General features: G+C 32.7%; 1 protein-coding gene across 5 annotated transcripts in view; it reads left to right on the forward strand.

Annotated features, from left to right (window-relative positions):
• The window catches only part of LOC145683431 (uncharacterized), a 479291-nt gene that overhangs the window by 353064 nt on the left and 112531 nt on the right, over positions 1–13696 (forward strand). The window lies entirely within an intron of this gene.

Below are 13696 nucleotides of genomic sequence, written 5' to 3' on the forward strand. Positions count from 1 at the left end.
ACGTGCCCTATCTTGAACAGAGCCCGTCTGTCGGAATTTGGTGATCACGTGAGCCACCGTGCTGTGCGATACCGGTTCTCTGTCTGAGTGCCGTCGGTTGTAGTCAGCTGCTATTTTTCGGTAGCTGCGTTCCACTGATATAAGGATGATTTCGATCTTCTGTTCACGTGTCAGACTTATTTTAGATCACCTGGAACAGAGAGAACTTGGTCAGTATCAAGGTAATTTCCCACTTTTGAACATTAATGACTTCTAAACTGTACAAGATAGAAAAAAAACAAATTACACCACTAAATTTCTGAGCTCAAGCTAGTGTTATTTGATGTGACATACACTTTCCCATTTATAAAAAGACTTGAATCCAAAATGGCGGATTTCGAGATGGCGGCCATGAATGGCATACACTCCAAAAGTTGCAGCCCCTCATCAAACCTCTTTTCCCATCATCACTTTTTATCCTTCCCGTCGATTTTAAAACTTATGCAGGTGTCCAAGACTTTTGACTCACCCTATATATATATATATATATATATATATATATATATATATATATATAGGCGGAAAGTATCGTCCTTTAGAAATACATAGATATCAAAAATATCTTCCTAGGTTAATTAGGGTCTGAGTTATTGAGGTTTAAATTAAGTCACATTAAGGAGCGACCAGAATATGACTATTTCCACCATTAGGCGGCTCAATGGCCGTAACTCTGTAATGATACATTTCCCGACATATGGTCATATGAACGATTTTGCTTGTCTACCCATAAGGAATCCACCTCTGAAATTTTGCCGTACCTTTTTGTTACACCCTGTATATATGTGTGTTGGTGCAACAATAAGTTCCCAAGAATATAGATGATTTCATTTTTGATTTTAATCTACACAACAAATGCTTTTTTTATGAAAGCAAGGAGCGTGCGAGTTAAAGATGGTTAAAGACCGTAAATAAAATTGAAGATCTGAATTGCAGAACATCCGAAGTCCACCGGAGTACTTTTTGTTTTCAGAATAAAGACAAGAAGATTATACTTTGAATGCTATTCTGTTTAGCTGAAATTATTTTGATTTTTTTTTTAAAGTTTTGACTTGGACTTACGTATTATGCAAGTGAATAGCCCTGAAACATAGATGCTAACATAAAAAACAGAAAACGAAAACTACGAAGAAAAAGAGTGGATTTGGGATGTTTTGTAATTCAGGTTTTCAATTCAAACTTCAAATGGAACTAAGGTAACTCGCAGACAATGGCTGACTTAACACTTTGATAATAGCGGGTGTAATGGCTGGTTTGAGAACACAATTGATATGGCCTCTGTAGCTAAGCAGACTCCCGCCCTTCCCCCTCAACATTGGATACAGAAATGAAAAACTTGTTTAGAATGTGATTGTTGATTCCAGTATATTTCAAGCATCACTTCTCGGAATCTGGGCCTGTGATATGTCGATATATCGCTATCATCGATATCTATATTATCATATATCAACATTCGATATCGCAAATATATGGACATGAATATAATCATTCTAAATTTTCGATATCGATATTCGGGGAGTGGGGATGCGAGGTATAAAGGTCCCCTAAGACTTGCGATGAATGAAGAAATTAAACTTACTTTTTGCAAGATTGTTTTTTAATCATAATATCCTTATTACCAAACATTGCAATGTAAATACATCCACTTGCAAATTTGCAATATTATATGATGTAATTTCTTAGGCGCCAGAACTTTTTTGCTCCCTGAAGAAAGAAAGAAAAAAATTACGAGGAAAAACAAGTACTTCGAACTTTGAACTAGAATTTACCGTAAGAAAGTTTTTTGTTTCTCTTCTTTGGAGATTTCCATCCCTTTTGGCCTTTGGGACGGCTAATTGACAAAAGGTGCACACATGATCGCTATTTGCATTTATGCTCTGAGGCAGAGTCAGAGATTTAGAAAAGGAAACGACTTTTTAATAATAATAATAATAATAATAATAATAATAATAATAATAATTATTATTATTATTATTATTATTATTATAACAATGGGGTTTACAACTAGGGTTTGTCTCTTTATCTTGCATGGGAAGGCCGCAAGCCTGCTACGCCACTGGTGTCCCCTATTCTGTGTTTTTCTCTTTTTCGTTTCGTGTAGATATTTGTTTTTGTGCTGTTAGGCTTTTATATGAAACTTTTATATTATGTAACTTTTTCTTTTTATGAGTTTCTTTTTTGGGTGGGGCGGGGAGAAAGAGAGAAATTCTTTCTTCTGATATCTGTATCTTACCATTCATCTTGTTTGAACTGCTTAAGTAAGTCATTTTGTAACCTTTGATGTCATCCAACTCCATCACAATAATAAAATTGTCATTCTTAACAATTTGTTTTATTCCCTTATTTGCAGTTTGCCACACTGATATATTTGTGACAAAATTGAGGTTTTGTCCAACGCCTTTCGAATTCGCAACCAACCCAACCGCCGAGCTTTTTGGGTTGCCTGCTATTGCAGGAAAAGGAGAATTGCAGGTGGTAAGCACTTTTGGAGTCGTGTATACATAAAAATACATCACGTTTCTATTAGATTAAATGTTTGTCGATGTTAAAGTATTCTCTACTTAGTAAACATAACGAACGGAAATACCAATGTAAAAGAGGTTTTATACTTAAACTCATAAAAATGCATTAGATAAACATGAGCAACATTGTTCATCGAGTAAACCTGTGAAAGTGGAAATGTCAGATGAAGATACATACATAGGGTTAATTAAAACTATTAATATAAAGTAAAAGCGTCATTTCCGATTTATGCTGATTTTAAATGTTTATTACACAAGGTTATGGACTATAAAAATATTATCCAGAAAATCAGTCATATACGACGCCATATCAAAAATATAAAATATCTGGATTTTGCTATGATATTGTAAAACTGATGAATATGAAACAAATCTGTTAGTATATAAAGGTGGAAATAAGAATTTTATAAGGAAATTTAAGACAGAACTTAAACAAATAACAAATATACACCAGGAAAGTAATGAATTTCTTCTAACAAAAGGCAAGGAAATTCTTTAATAAATGTGAGTTTTTATAATGTAAAAAAAAGTATACCGAAGAATCATAAAACGGAGCACCATAATCATATAAGAGAATATAGAGCTCCTCTTTGTAATAATTGTACTTTAAAAGCTAAAGTTTCAAAAATTCTTCCAGCCATAATACATAACTTACCCCAATATGACTCACATTTATTTATAAAAGAGCTTGGATTTAACAAAGAAACAAATAATCAAATATCTATTAATGAAAAATGATTTATATCATTCAGTGAAAATGTAAAATGAAATGTAAATAATCAAATTAAAGATCAGAGATTCATTTAGATTTATAGCTTCTAGACAAATTCAACATTAAACTTATCAGATTATATGGTTTATATACAAAACTTCTATTCTTATCGAGAATAAATTTAAACTCACAATTAGAAAAGATACTTCTTTACACAAATATGATGCTGATTGAGATAAGTTTGTAAAGAAAATTTACCACTAAAAGAAATAATCTTGAACAAGCTTAACAGTATAGAATTTAGTGGTAAAATGTATGAAGATCTAAAGGTGAACAGAAATAAATGTAAACACCTTGGACAATATCAAGACTTGTATTTAAAACCTCCCATGTCATTATCAGGATACGAATTCGAATGTTTTAGAGAAATACGTATAAACACTTGTGGAATGGATTCAGCTCAGTATATGACAGCTCCAGGGTTCGCTTTTAATGCAATGTTAAGAATGTCGAGTAGAATTAGAACTATTATGTGGCTGTGTTACGGTTTTCATGATAGAGAAACATATAAGAGGAAGAATTAGTTAATGTTCAAAAATCTATGGAGAGGCAAATAATAAATATATGGAAGGTTATAATGAAAATGATAAGGATTCTTACCTAATGTACTTAGACGCGAATACTTATGGGCGATGATCCAATATCTGCAGTATAGAGAAGATTAATGTTTATATAGTCAAGAAATAAAACAATAAATTTCAAAGATATACCTGATGTTTAGAATATACATTAGAAGTAGATCTTGAATATTAAAAAATTACATGATCATTCCAAGTACTGTCAATTAGCTTCTCAAAATATGTGTTCACTTTGCTCAAAACAATTAAGGCTTTTAAAAACTCTATTTGACGAAAAAATGTTTTTCACTATCAGCAGTTTAAAGTATGTTTATCATTTGGATCACAATTAAAGAAGGTATATCAAATAATTGAGTTCTCACAGTTAGATTATGACCGGCCGGGGTTCAATTCTCATGTTCGGGTTATGAACTTGGGATATAAACAGTGGACTCAGTGGTTAGAACAATCAAGTACCCCAATCTCCGTATAATAGTGGTTAGGAATCGTTGAAGGGTCTGCATCAGATCACAAATCAAATGAACCAAGGTAGCGCGCGCGCGCGCGCGTACCCACCATCGTTGATGCGCCCACTTCGTATCTGCAGAGTGTGTATAAATACCTGTACTTAATTCTAACCGTATCGGTAGTGATTCGTGTGAGAAACTTGGATAAAACAACTGAAAACAAAACAAATACATTAAATGAATTTTACTCAAACAAAATTATTGTATACTTCACATATACTTACGTGCACGTTTTATCAATATAAATTTTATTAGTAAACCTGTTTCGATGTATTTAGTATCTTCTAGCCCATTTTTATTATATGCCAAAAAAAATGAAATAAAGATTAATACTAAAATAGCATGATATTATTATCCCCAACTTATGTTTAGCTTGGGAGTATGTGACCACTGAGCACAAGTTGATTTATAAAGCACTTCGCTGCACTGCACTTTAATTGTGGGAGGATTTAAGGGAAATGTGGTGTCATTGCATTAAAAGGGAATTTTATTTTATCTTCTTATTTTGACGAAGGATCCAAGGCTCTATCTTAGGCGCTTTGGCTAGCATGTTCCAATCCGAAGTTTATGGTAAAATCACTAAACATTCGATGAACTCATGATACATCATGTGGTATTGTTCTTTCAGGTGACTTAGAACTTCTTATGATGAATATCAATGTTATCAAATGCAACAATTATATTTTCGTATCAATCATGAACGAATAGTAGGCTACTGGGTTTTGCAGCGTGCATTCATGTCACTTCAGATAATTTGCATAAATTTAACACTAATTCACTTATCTTCGCTTAACATTTTGTGTTTCGAAGCTATGTCCACTTTCTAGAACCCGTTTATGCCCTTAATTTCGTTGCACTACAAAAGATTGCAATTTTAATTACAGATTTTCATTGCATTTCATTTACATAGTCCTTCATCGGGTCCATGATCGGTTCCGGAATGCCTTCCTTGCCGCCTTCAATGCACAATGTTCATGTTCCTACGCCGATTCATTATAAAGAACAGCATTGAAAAACTATTCGAAATCGTTCATTTGCAAGTAATATACACACTAACAGGTTTTATAGTTATTCGCCATTTAAAATAATGCGATTAAAATATTAAAACAATAAAAATAAACTTCGATGATATATGCTCTTAACGAACTAGTTTTTCAAGAGTTACAGCCACTTCACGACTTATTGTGTTCTGTCCACGTAATGCAAGTCACCACTGCAAAACGTTCCCAACACGTTAAAATAGACAGGACCATTTTGTAAGGTTTGCATCAACGTATATAGAGCCTAATTCCACTTCAGATGAGACTGACTGGGGAATTTAAAATGGAATGGGAGTGAGGAAGGACATACACTCACAAAATGGCGCGCGGGAGAGACGATGATCTTTGAAGATTATCAGAATCATGGAATCTTGTACGTTTCCACTTCTTAAAATTTATTCTTCCGGTTATTACTCCTCTTCCTTCTTACACAATTAATTCTTGGTATATCATGGCTCACTAACACTTTACACAAACGTAGATGGGCTATTCATTTTAAATGGGCTTTTTTTACAAGTATAAGATTATATATTTGTTCGTAACACAATATTTTAACACAAATTGTATAACATATTGATTATGGCCTATATTTTGATTTTATGTTACCTATATATATAATTTTCATATTATATTTATTCATATTAAATAACCTATATAGTTCGTACACCATTGCATGGATCATAATATTTCAACTTTCTTTTGTAAGTGTCTGACTCGTGTTATTACATCTTACACTAAACATTTTTATTATATTACACTAAATATATGGAATTTTCAACATTTTAAAGAGAATAAAATATAAAACGCAAAGTTAACTATTTTTATACGTATATGTACTTACTTACAGCTAATTTTCAAAATAACTTTTAATAATGTATTGTTTTCATTATTCAAACATTTAAAATGCAGCATTGAAACGACATTATATCAACTTATTAGTTAACTTCAAATACAATGCAATAATATGGTAACATGAAAATACGAAATAAATTTTCTTATTAGTAAATAATTTTTCAAAACACATTACATATGAAAAACTTTATTTTCAACATAGCATTGAACAATATACTTTTGTCGAGATTTCATAAAATTTATCGGCGCATTTAAGATCCACAGCTAAATTTTTACAATGTAATAATTCAGTTGTGCTTCTCTCTGACCACTCGACAGGGTCTGCCTTGCTAAATTTGGCCTACCCACAATGAATCATTTGTTTCCCATCCCGAGATAAGGCCGGAATATAGAACACAAGGTTAAAATTTAAAATAATAAAGAATGGGACTTAACAAAATTGCTTACTCAGAGCTTTAAAGAAATATTATTTTACCCAAAATATATAGGGGGGGGAACCTCATCTCAATGACTTGGCATATATCTTTACTGGTTTTTCCATTACTTTAGAAAAGAAAATATCAACGGCTATCTGGAAGTCGCATCGCTGATCAGAGATGCCTGCTTACATCATATCAAATAAACTTACATATATATATATATATATATATATATATATATATATATATATATATATATATTTCTTGAATTCGCTCATACAAAGATACGTAAGGATTTTTTAGATTTACCAATGGAAATTCCAATACATCAGATGAGCATAGATTTTTACACTACAGAAAATTCAAATATTTATCAACATTCAATAATTTCTCTAAAATTTTGTATATCTGTTTGTTATTACTTCTTGACCGAACATTTTGAGATAAACATACTGGTACTGTGGTTAGTGCATTGCAAAGAACAGTTTCAACACCACTTTCTAAATCTGAATTTTTAAATTCACTTGAAATTACATCGTGATACTTTTCAGAACTATGTTTTACAGCTAAATCTAACCAAATTTCCCGAGTTTGTTTCGTAGGTTTCCACACCTTAAGTCGATCTACAAAATGCGAGCTAATTAATTTACCAGTTAAAGGATCTAACAATTTAAAATATTTTTTCTATTTCTTATAGGTTGAAAAAGGAAATTTTAATTTTTATATTATTTTTTTTTGTAATTTTCGGAAATCTTAAACATCGCTAAGGTCAAATTTCCAAAATGTACACAGTCCGGTTTTTTACCAATATATATTTTTATCCTATTCCCACTCTTGGTTTTTCGTGCGCAACAGGAATTTTGAATTTTGTTCCAAAACATTTAATAAACATACCTTCGTAATTTCCTGTATGGTTTCTGCAACAAATATTTACTTTGATAAACACTGACGGTAATAGTATACATGAGACCGCTCTTGTTTTCGGTGCTCCAGGATACTTCTTACTCTTGCATTACGTAGGGAAATGATGTTATTTCATGTGCAAGTGGTAACAGAACACATAGGAAACCCAGATCATATTGTATTCACACTCCAATATAAAGTGTGAATACACCCTGATCTGCATTTCTTCTTTGTTCTATTACCACTTCCACATGAAATACCATTTCCCTACGTAATGCAAGAGTAAGAAGTATTCTGCAGGACAAGATATGCGATATGCGTTAAATCCCCCCCCACACACACTCATATATAAAGTACAAGGGCACTACACATGCAGATATAAAGTACAAGGGCAAATGTGAGGAATAAAAGTAAAAAGACAATAAGAAGCAGAAGGAGCACAAGACATGCGATATGCGATAAATCCCCCCACACACACACTCATAGATAAAGTACAAGGCATTACACATGCAGATATAAAGTACAAGGGCAAATGTGAGGAATGAAAGTAAAAAGACATAAGGAGCAGAAAGCATCATATCGAATCACAATCAAATACTAGGAGGATATATTCGAGCTACTTCCAAGAGAAAGTTATGAAACCGCGTTTGTAGGGGATACTTTTTCTTCAAAAGAAAGGAGGCCACATGTCCTCCGAAATTGTCTTTTATTCCCAAAAACCGCATCCCTACCACATACATAACCGACTTACCCGTCCAAAAAGCGCACTTCACTATTTTTTTTATTTTCTACTTATTTTTAATAGATGATGCAACTAAAACAAAGATAGTTAAAACACGGAATTACATACCTTTTCTCCCTCCATCGTCTTCTGTCTTCTACCGGAAGAACACCTACCGTCAATGTGCGCAGACCCAAAACTAGGAATGCCATCTGCACGGAAAACACACCTACACTTAGAGTTCCAAGATGTAATAGATCAGCGAGGAATTTTACTCAATTTATACACATAATTCTAAGCATTATAGTTCGCATGTAAATTACCAAAAACAAAGTAAACATGAAAAAGCAAACTTCGCGTTGCATTCCCTTCACGTAAACCTGTACGGAAGAAGGCCCAAGCTTCCGTTCTTTGCACAAAAACCGCAAAGCAATCACGCTAGACCTGCTACTACTGCATACAGCTGTCAAACATTTGCACATCACTAAACGCCTAATGTAAATAAAGGCAGAAGAACAACAAACAGGTACGTTCTTTTTTATTTTCCTATCACTCGCGAAGTAAATGAAAGTGGGTTTGTTACCCCCTTTTTAAGTTCGTAGATACTCAATGAATAATCCCTAAAAGTATGAGCGTCCAGATCCTTCTGGAACTGATGCCGTCTTACGTCAATTATATCCACACTGACTTTGCATACGCATAAGATTTTTCACCGTCCATAATGACAACATTGATTTGTATACTAGCAGAAATTTTGACTTTCGACTTACCACATTGTTTCATTAACTTGCCGTTTCCGCGTATTTTGTAATTTCGTTTACTGCACGTATTTCTTTCCAAAATCTTGTTACAGGAAATTTTCTGCCCAATTTTGTATGAAACACTGAATTTACTTTTTTGATCAAACTGGTTTTTCATTTTCCCCGTGTGATTACACACTGGTACTGCAACCAGATGTTTGAGCCACCTAGCACTAGTTCCTTTGACTAACGTAGCTTTAGTTTCCTGTCAGATTTGTTTTGAATTTTGGACGCTTTGCTACTACACGGTTTTTTCACCTGATTTTTAAACCCTTCACGGACACCATCATGATTTTTAACGACTAATTTCTGTATATAGTTTCCTTCCGCATTAACTTTTAACTTTCTGAGCAACTTATAATGCTTACTAGGTTCTGACGTTTTACTTTCTTTTTCACTTACCTTTTCTAACTGTGATTTCTCTACAACGATTACATTGATCTTTTCATTAATGCTTGCCACCATGCAAATGCCTTTGCGCTCACCTTGATTTTTCTTAAAATTCCTACGAACAAATTTTGAAATTTTTTCAAGAGATCGCAAAATTCTGTGCATCCTTCTTATTTTTCGTTTTAGTTTACGCAACTTTTGTTTCTCACTGTGCTTATGTTTAACGCGCCATGACCAATATTTGTACTTCCTAACATGGTTTCTCAAAGTATATTCCAGCTTACCAAAACTATTTTGACAAATTTCAATTTGTTTACGCCACGATGCTTCGCCAACATTATTCTCATTAATGCTACAAGTGCCTGAACTGATTTCATCATTCATTACATATACTTGGGTGCATAGGAAACAATAAAAAGTTATGCACTTGTAATTCGTAACATACACATTCGTTACTGCCAAGTTGGAACTATTACCGCTATTTTGCCTCTTGCCTATCTGAACGATAACTATGTTCACGAAGTACGAACAAATGTCATTACTTGGAATACATGCTAACCTATCTGTTTGTGACGTGCTCTGGACGCATCCTAGCTCCATGAAATTCAAAATAAAACTAATGAGTAAAGAGCGCATTTTCTTGCCTCCATCAATTAATATTACTTCATTAGTACAATTACACGCACAAAACCTGTCAGTGCACTCTTTTCCATGACATTACAAATATTTTATGTTCAATACATCTATCTGTTGTTTAAACTTCGAACGAACATTAGGCCTACATGAAATAACAGTTTGGCTAACTGAACCTTTACCTTTGTGTAATACTGGCTGACTACTTATTCGTTTGACAGTGTAAGCGCTAACAACTGAATCATGTACAACTTTTTGGCATCATTGTTCTACATCTGCACAACTAAACTTTTCAATTGGCACTTCCATCGATTCAATTTTTTCATTATTAGGTATTTGTTCATATTTACCCCAAAATTCTTTCCTTACTACTTTTAATTGTACATCGAGTCTATCGTCAATTTGTTTTTGGGTTGTTTCAAAAATTTCTAACATTTTACTTCATAACGATTCGTTAACCCTTTTTATTTTGTTTTCTAAAACTTCTTTAACCTTTTCTATTTTGCTTTCTAAAGATTTGCGTATATTTTGGATTTTATATTTACTTTCTTTAAGTGCGGCCAACACTAGCTTAATATCACTTTCATCATTTTGCAGGATTAAAGAAAATTTCTAAACACGAGTCAGACTTATTTAGTTTTTGTTTTACCTTTACGTTTCTAAACATGAATCACTATTTTCAATTTAGCGGTGCAGGAATTCTGTCGTAGTTCGGTGCGCCATTCTTATGACTGGCCGGGGTTCGATTCTCACGTTCGGGTTATGAACTTGGGATATAAACAGTGGACTCAGTGCTTAAAACAATCAAATACCCCAATCTCCGTATAATAGTGGTTAGGAATCATGGGAGGGTCCGCATCAGATCACAAATCAAAATAGATTCGAACCAAGGTAGCGCGCGCGCGTACCCACCATCGTTGATGCCCCCTCTTCGTATCTGCAGAGTGTGTATAAATACCTGTACTTAATTCTAACCGTTTCTGTAGTGATTCGTGTGAGAAACTTGGATAAAACAACTGAAAACAAAACAAATATATTAAATGAATTTTACTCAAACAAAATTATTGTACACTTCACATATACTTACGTGCACGTTTTATCAATATAAATTTTATTAGTAAACCTGTTTCGATGTATTTAGTATCTTCTAGCCCATTTTTATTGTATGCCAAAAAAATGAAATAAGGATTAATATAAAAATAGCATGATATTATTATCCCCAACTTATGTTTAGCTTGGGAGTATGTGACCACTGAGCACAAGTTGATTTATAAAGCACTTCGCTGCACTGCACTTTAATTGTGGGAGGATTTAAGGGAAATGTGGTGTCATTGCATTAAAAGGGAATTTTATTTTATCTTCTTATTTTGACGAAGGATCCAAGGCTCTATCTTAGGCGCTTTGGCTAGCATGTTCCAATCCGAAGTTTATGGTAAAATCACTAAACATTCGATGAACTCATGATACATCATGTGGTATTGTTCTTTCAGGTGACTTAGAACTTCTTATGATGAATATCAATGTTATCAAATGCAACAATTATATTTTCGTATCAATCATGAACGAATAGTAGGCTACTGGGTTTTGCAGCGTGCATTCATGTCACTTCAGATAATTTGCATAAATTTAACACTAATTCACTTATCTTCGCTTAACATTTTGTGTTTCGAAGCTATGTCCACTTTCTAGAACCCGTTTATGCCCTTAATTTCGTTGCACTACAAAAGAATGCAATTTTAATTACAGATTTTCATTGCATTCCATTTACATAGTCCTTCATCGGGTCCATGATCGGTTCCGGAATGCCTTCCTTGCCGCCTTCAATGCACAATGTTCATGTTCCTACGCCGATTCATTATAAAGAACAGCATTGAAAAATTATTCGAAATCGTTCATTTGCAAGTAATATACACACTAACAGGTTTTATAGTTATTCGCCATTTATAATAATGCGATTAAAATATTAAAATAATAAAAATAAACTTCGATGACATATGCTCTTAACGAACTAGTTTTTCAAGAGTTACAGCCACTTCACGACTTATTGTGTTCTGTTCACGTAAGGCAAGTCACCACTGCAAAACGTTCCCAACACGTTAAAATAGACAGGACCATTTTGTAAGGTTTGCATCAACGTATATAGAGCCTAATTCCACTTCAGATGAGACTGACTGGGGAATTTAAAATGGAATGGGAGTGAGGGAGGACATAAACTCACAAGATGGCATAAAAATATTACTGATCTCAACGCACATATGAGAACAAATGCAACCCAGGATCTTGAGAAATATTTTTTCGAAGTTCATGATCAACTTTTTGTTAGGGAAAATTATAGAACATATTAGAGAAAAGAGTTAATATTAAGCCTGTCCGTGATGAAAACAAATATAACAACCTTGTAATGGAACCAACCTATAAAAGCACAACCGTTTATACAGAAAACTTACTACTTTTACACATGAAGAAGGTCAAAATAATATTTAATAAATCAATCTCTGTTTTTTCGATTTTATATTTGTCAAAATATTTCATATACGATTTCCATTATAATGTGATGAATCAAAAATATCAGAACAAAATAGAAATTTGCTATCCAGAAATGGGTAGTTTTATTTACCATTTTCAGACGAAACAAGTATACAGAAATATGGAATGTTTTCTTAATTACTTGATAGAAGTGATTATGAGCAAAATAATAGATATGGACTACCACAAATAAATAAGAAAATAGTTTGTAAAATGAAAGATGAATGAAAGGAACAATTATTAAAAAATTGTTGGAATAAGATAAAATTACATTCATTTAAAGCATTACATATCGATTTAATAGAAAAAAGTTTAAAAGTAATTTCGTTAAACAAAAATGTTATAAAAATGGCAAGGTGTTAATAAAAAATGTAGTACAAAACGGACTTTTGTCTTAAGAATATTAAGACTGTTTGTTCAGTTACAAATAATATTATACTAAAATGTATTTATATAAGAGTTCAAAGATGAAGTATATAGTTCAGAAGTGAATAAACTGACACCATGCCGTAGGATCATTATTAGATAAAGGAAATAAATGCATATTTTGTTTTATATAATATGTATAATATACATTAATAGTAGTATATATAGTATGTATTTGTAGGTAGTAGTTTTAGGTATAAGTTCTTTATGACTAAAACTCATAAACTTCTCTGTACAGTGCAATATGTTTTGTAATATATTATATATAATATTTGAAGTAGTATTTATAAAAAAATGCTTTTATTTTTTTTCTGCATAAAATCTTTTAAAATGGAGGTTATCAAAGTTTGTCTTCGTATCCCTATATACTATCCACTAAAATGCAACTTATCGTTTCATATGGCAAGTAAAACCGTTAGTCTGATGATAAACAATGATTTGGTGCGGAATGAAGTCATTAGGAAAATCTCTCTCTCGCTATCATTTAGAAAACTCAGAGAAACTTAATTATTTTAATATTACATTAATAAACGCATTAAAACAATACTATCCCCAACACCTTACTAATTATT

The sequence above is a fragment of the Thermobia domestica genome, chromosome 4, assembly GCF_964235325.1.
Source record: "Thermobia domestica chromosome 4, izTheDome1.hap1.1, whole genome shotgun sequence".
Taxonomy (NCBI): domain Eukaryota; kingdom Metazoa; phylum Arthropoda; class Insecta; order Zygentoma; family Lepismatidae; genus Thermobia; species Thermobia domestica.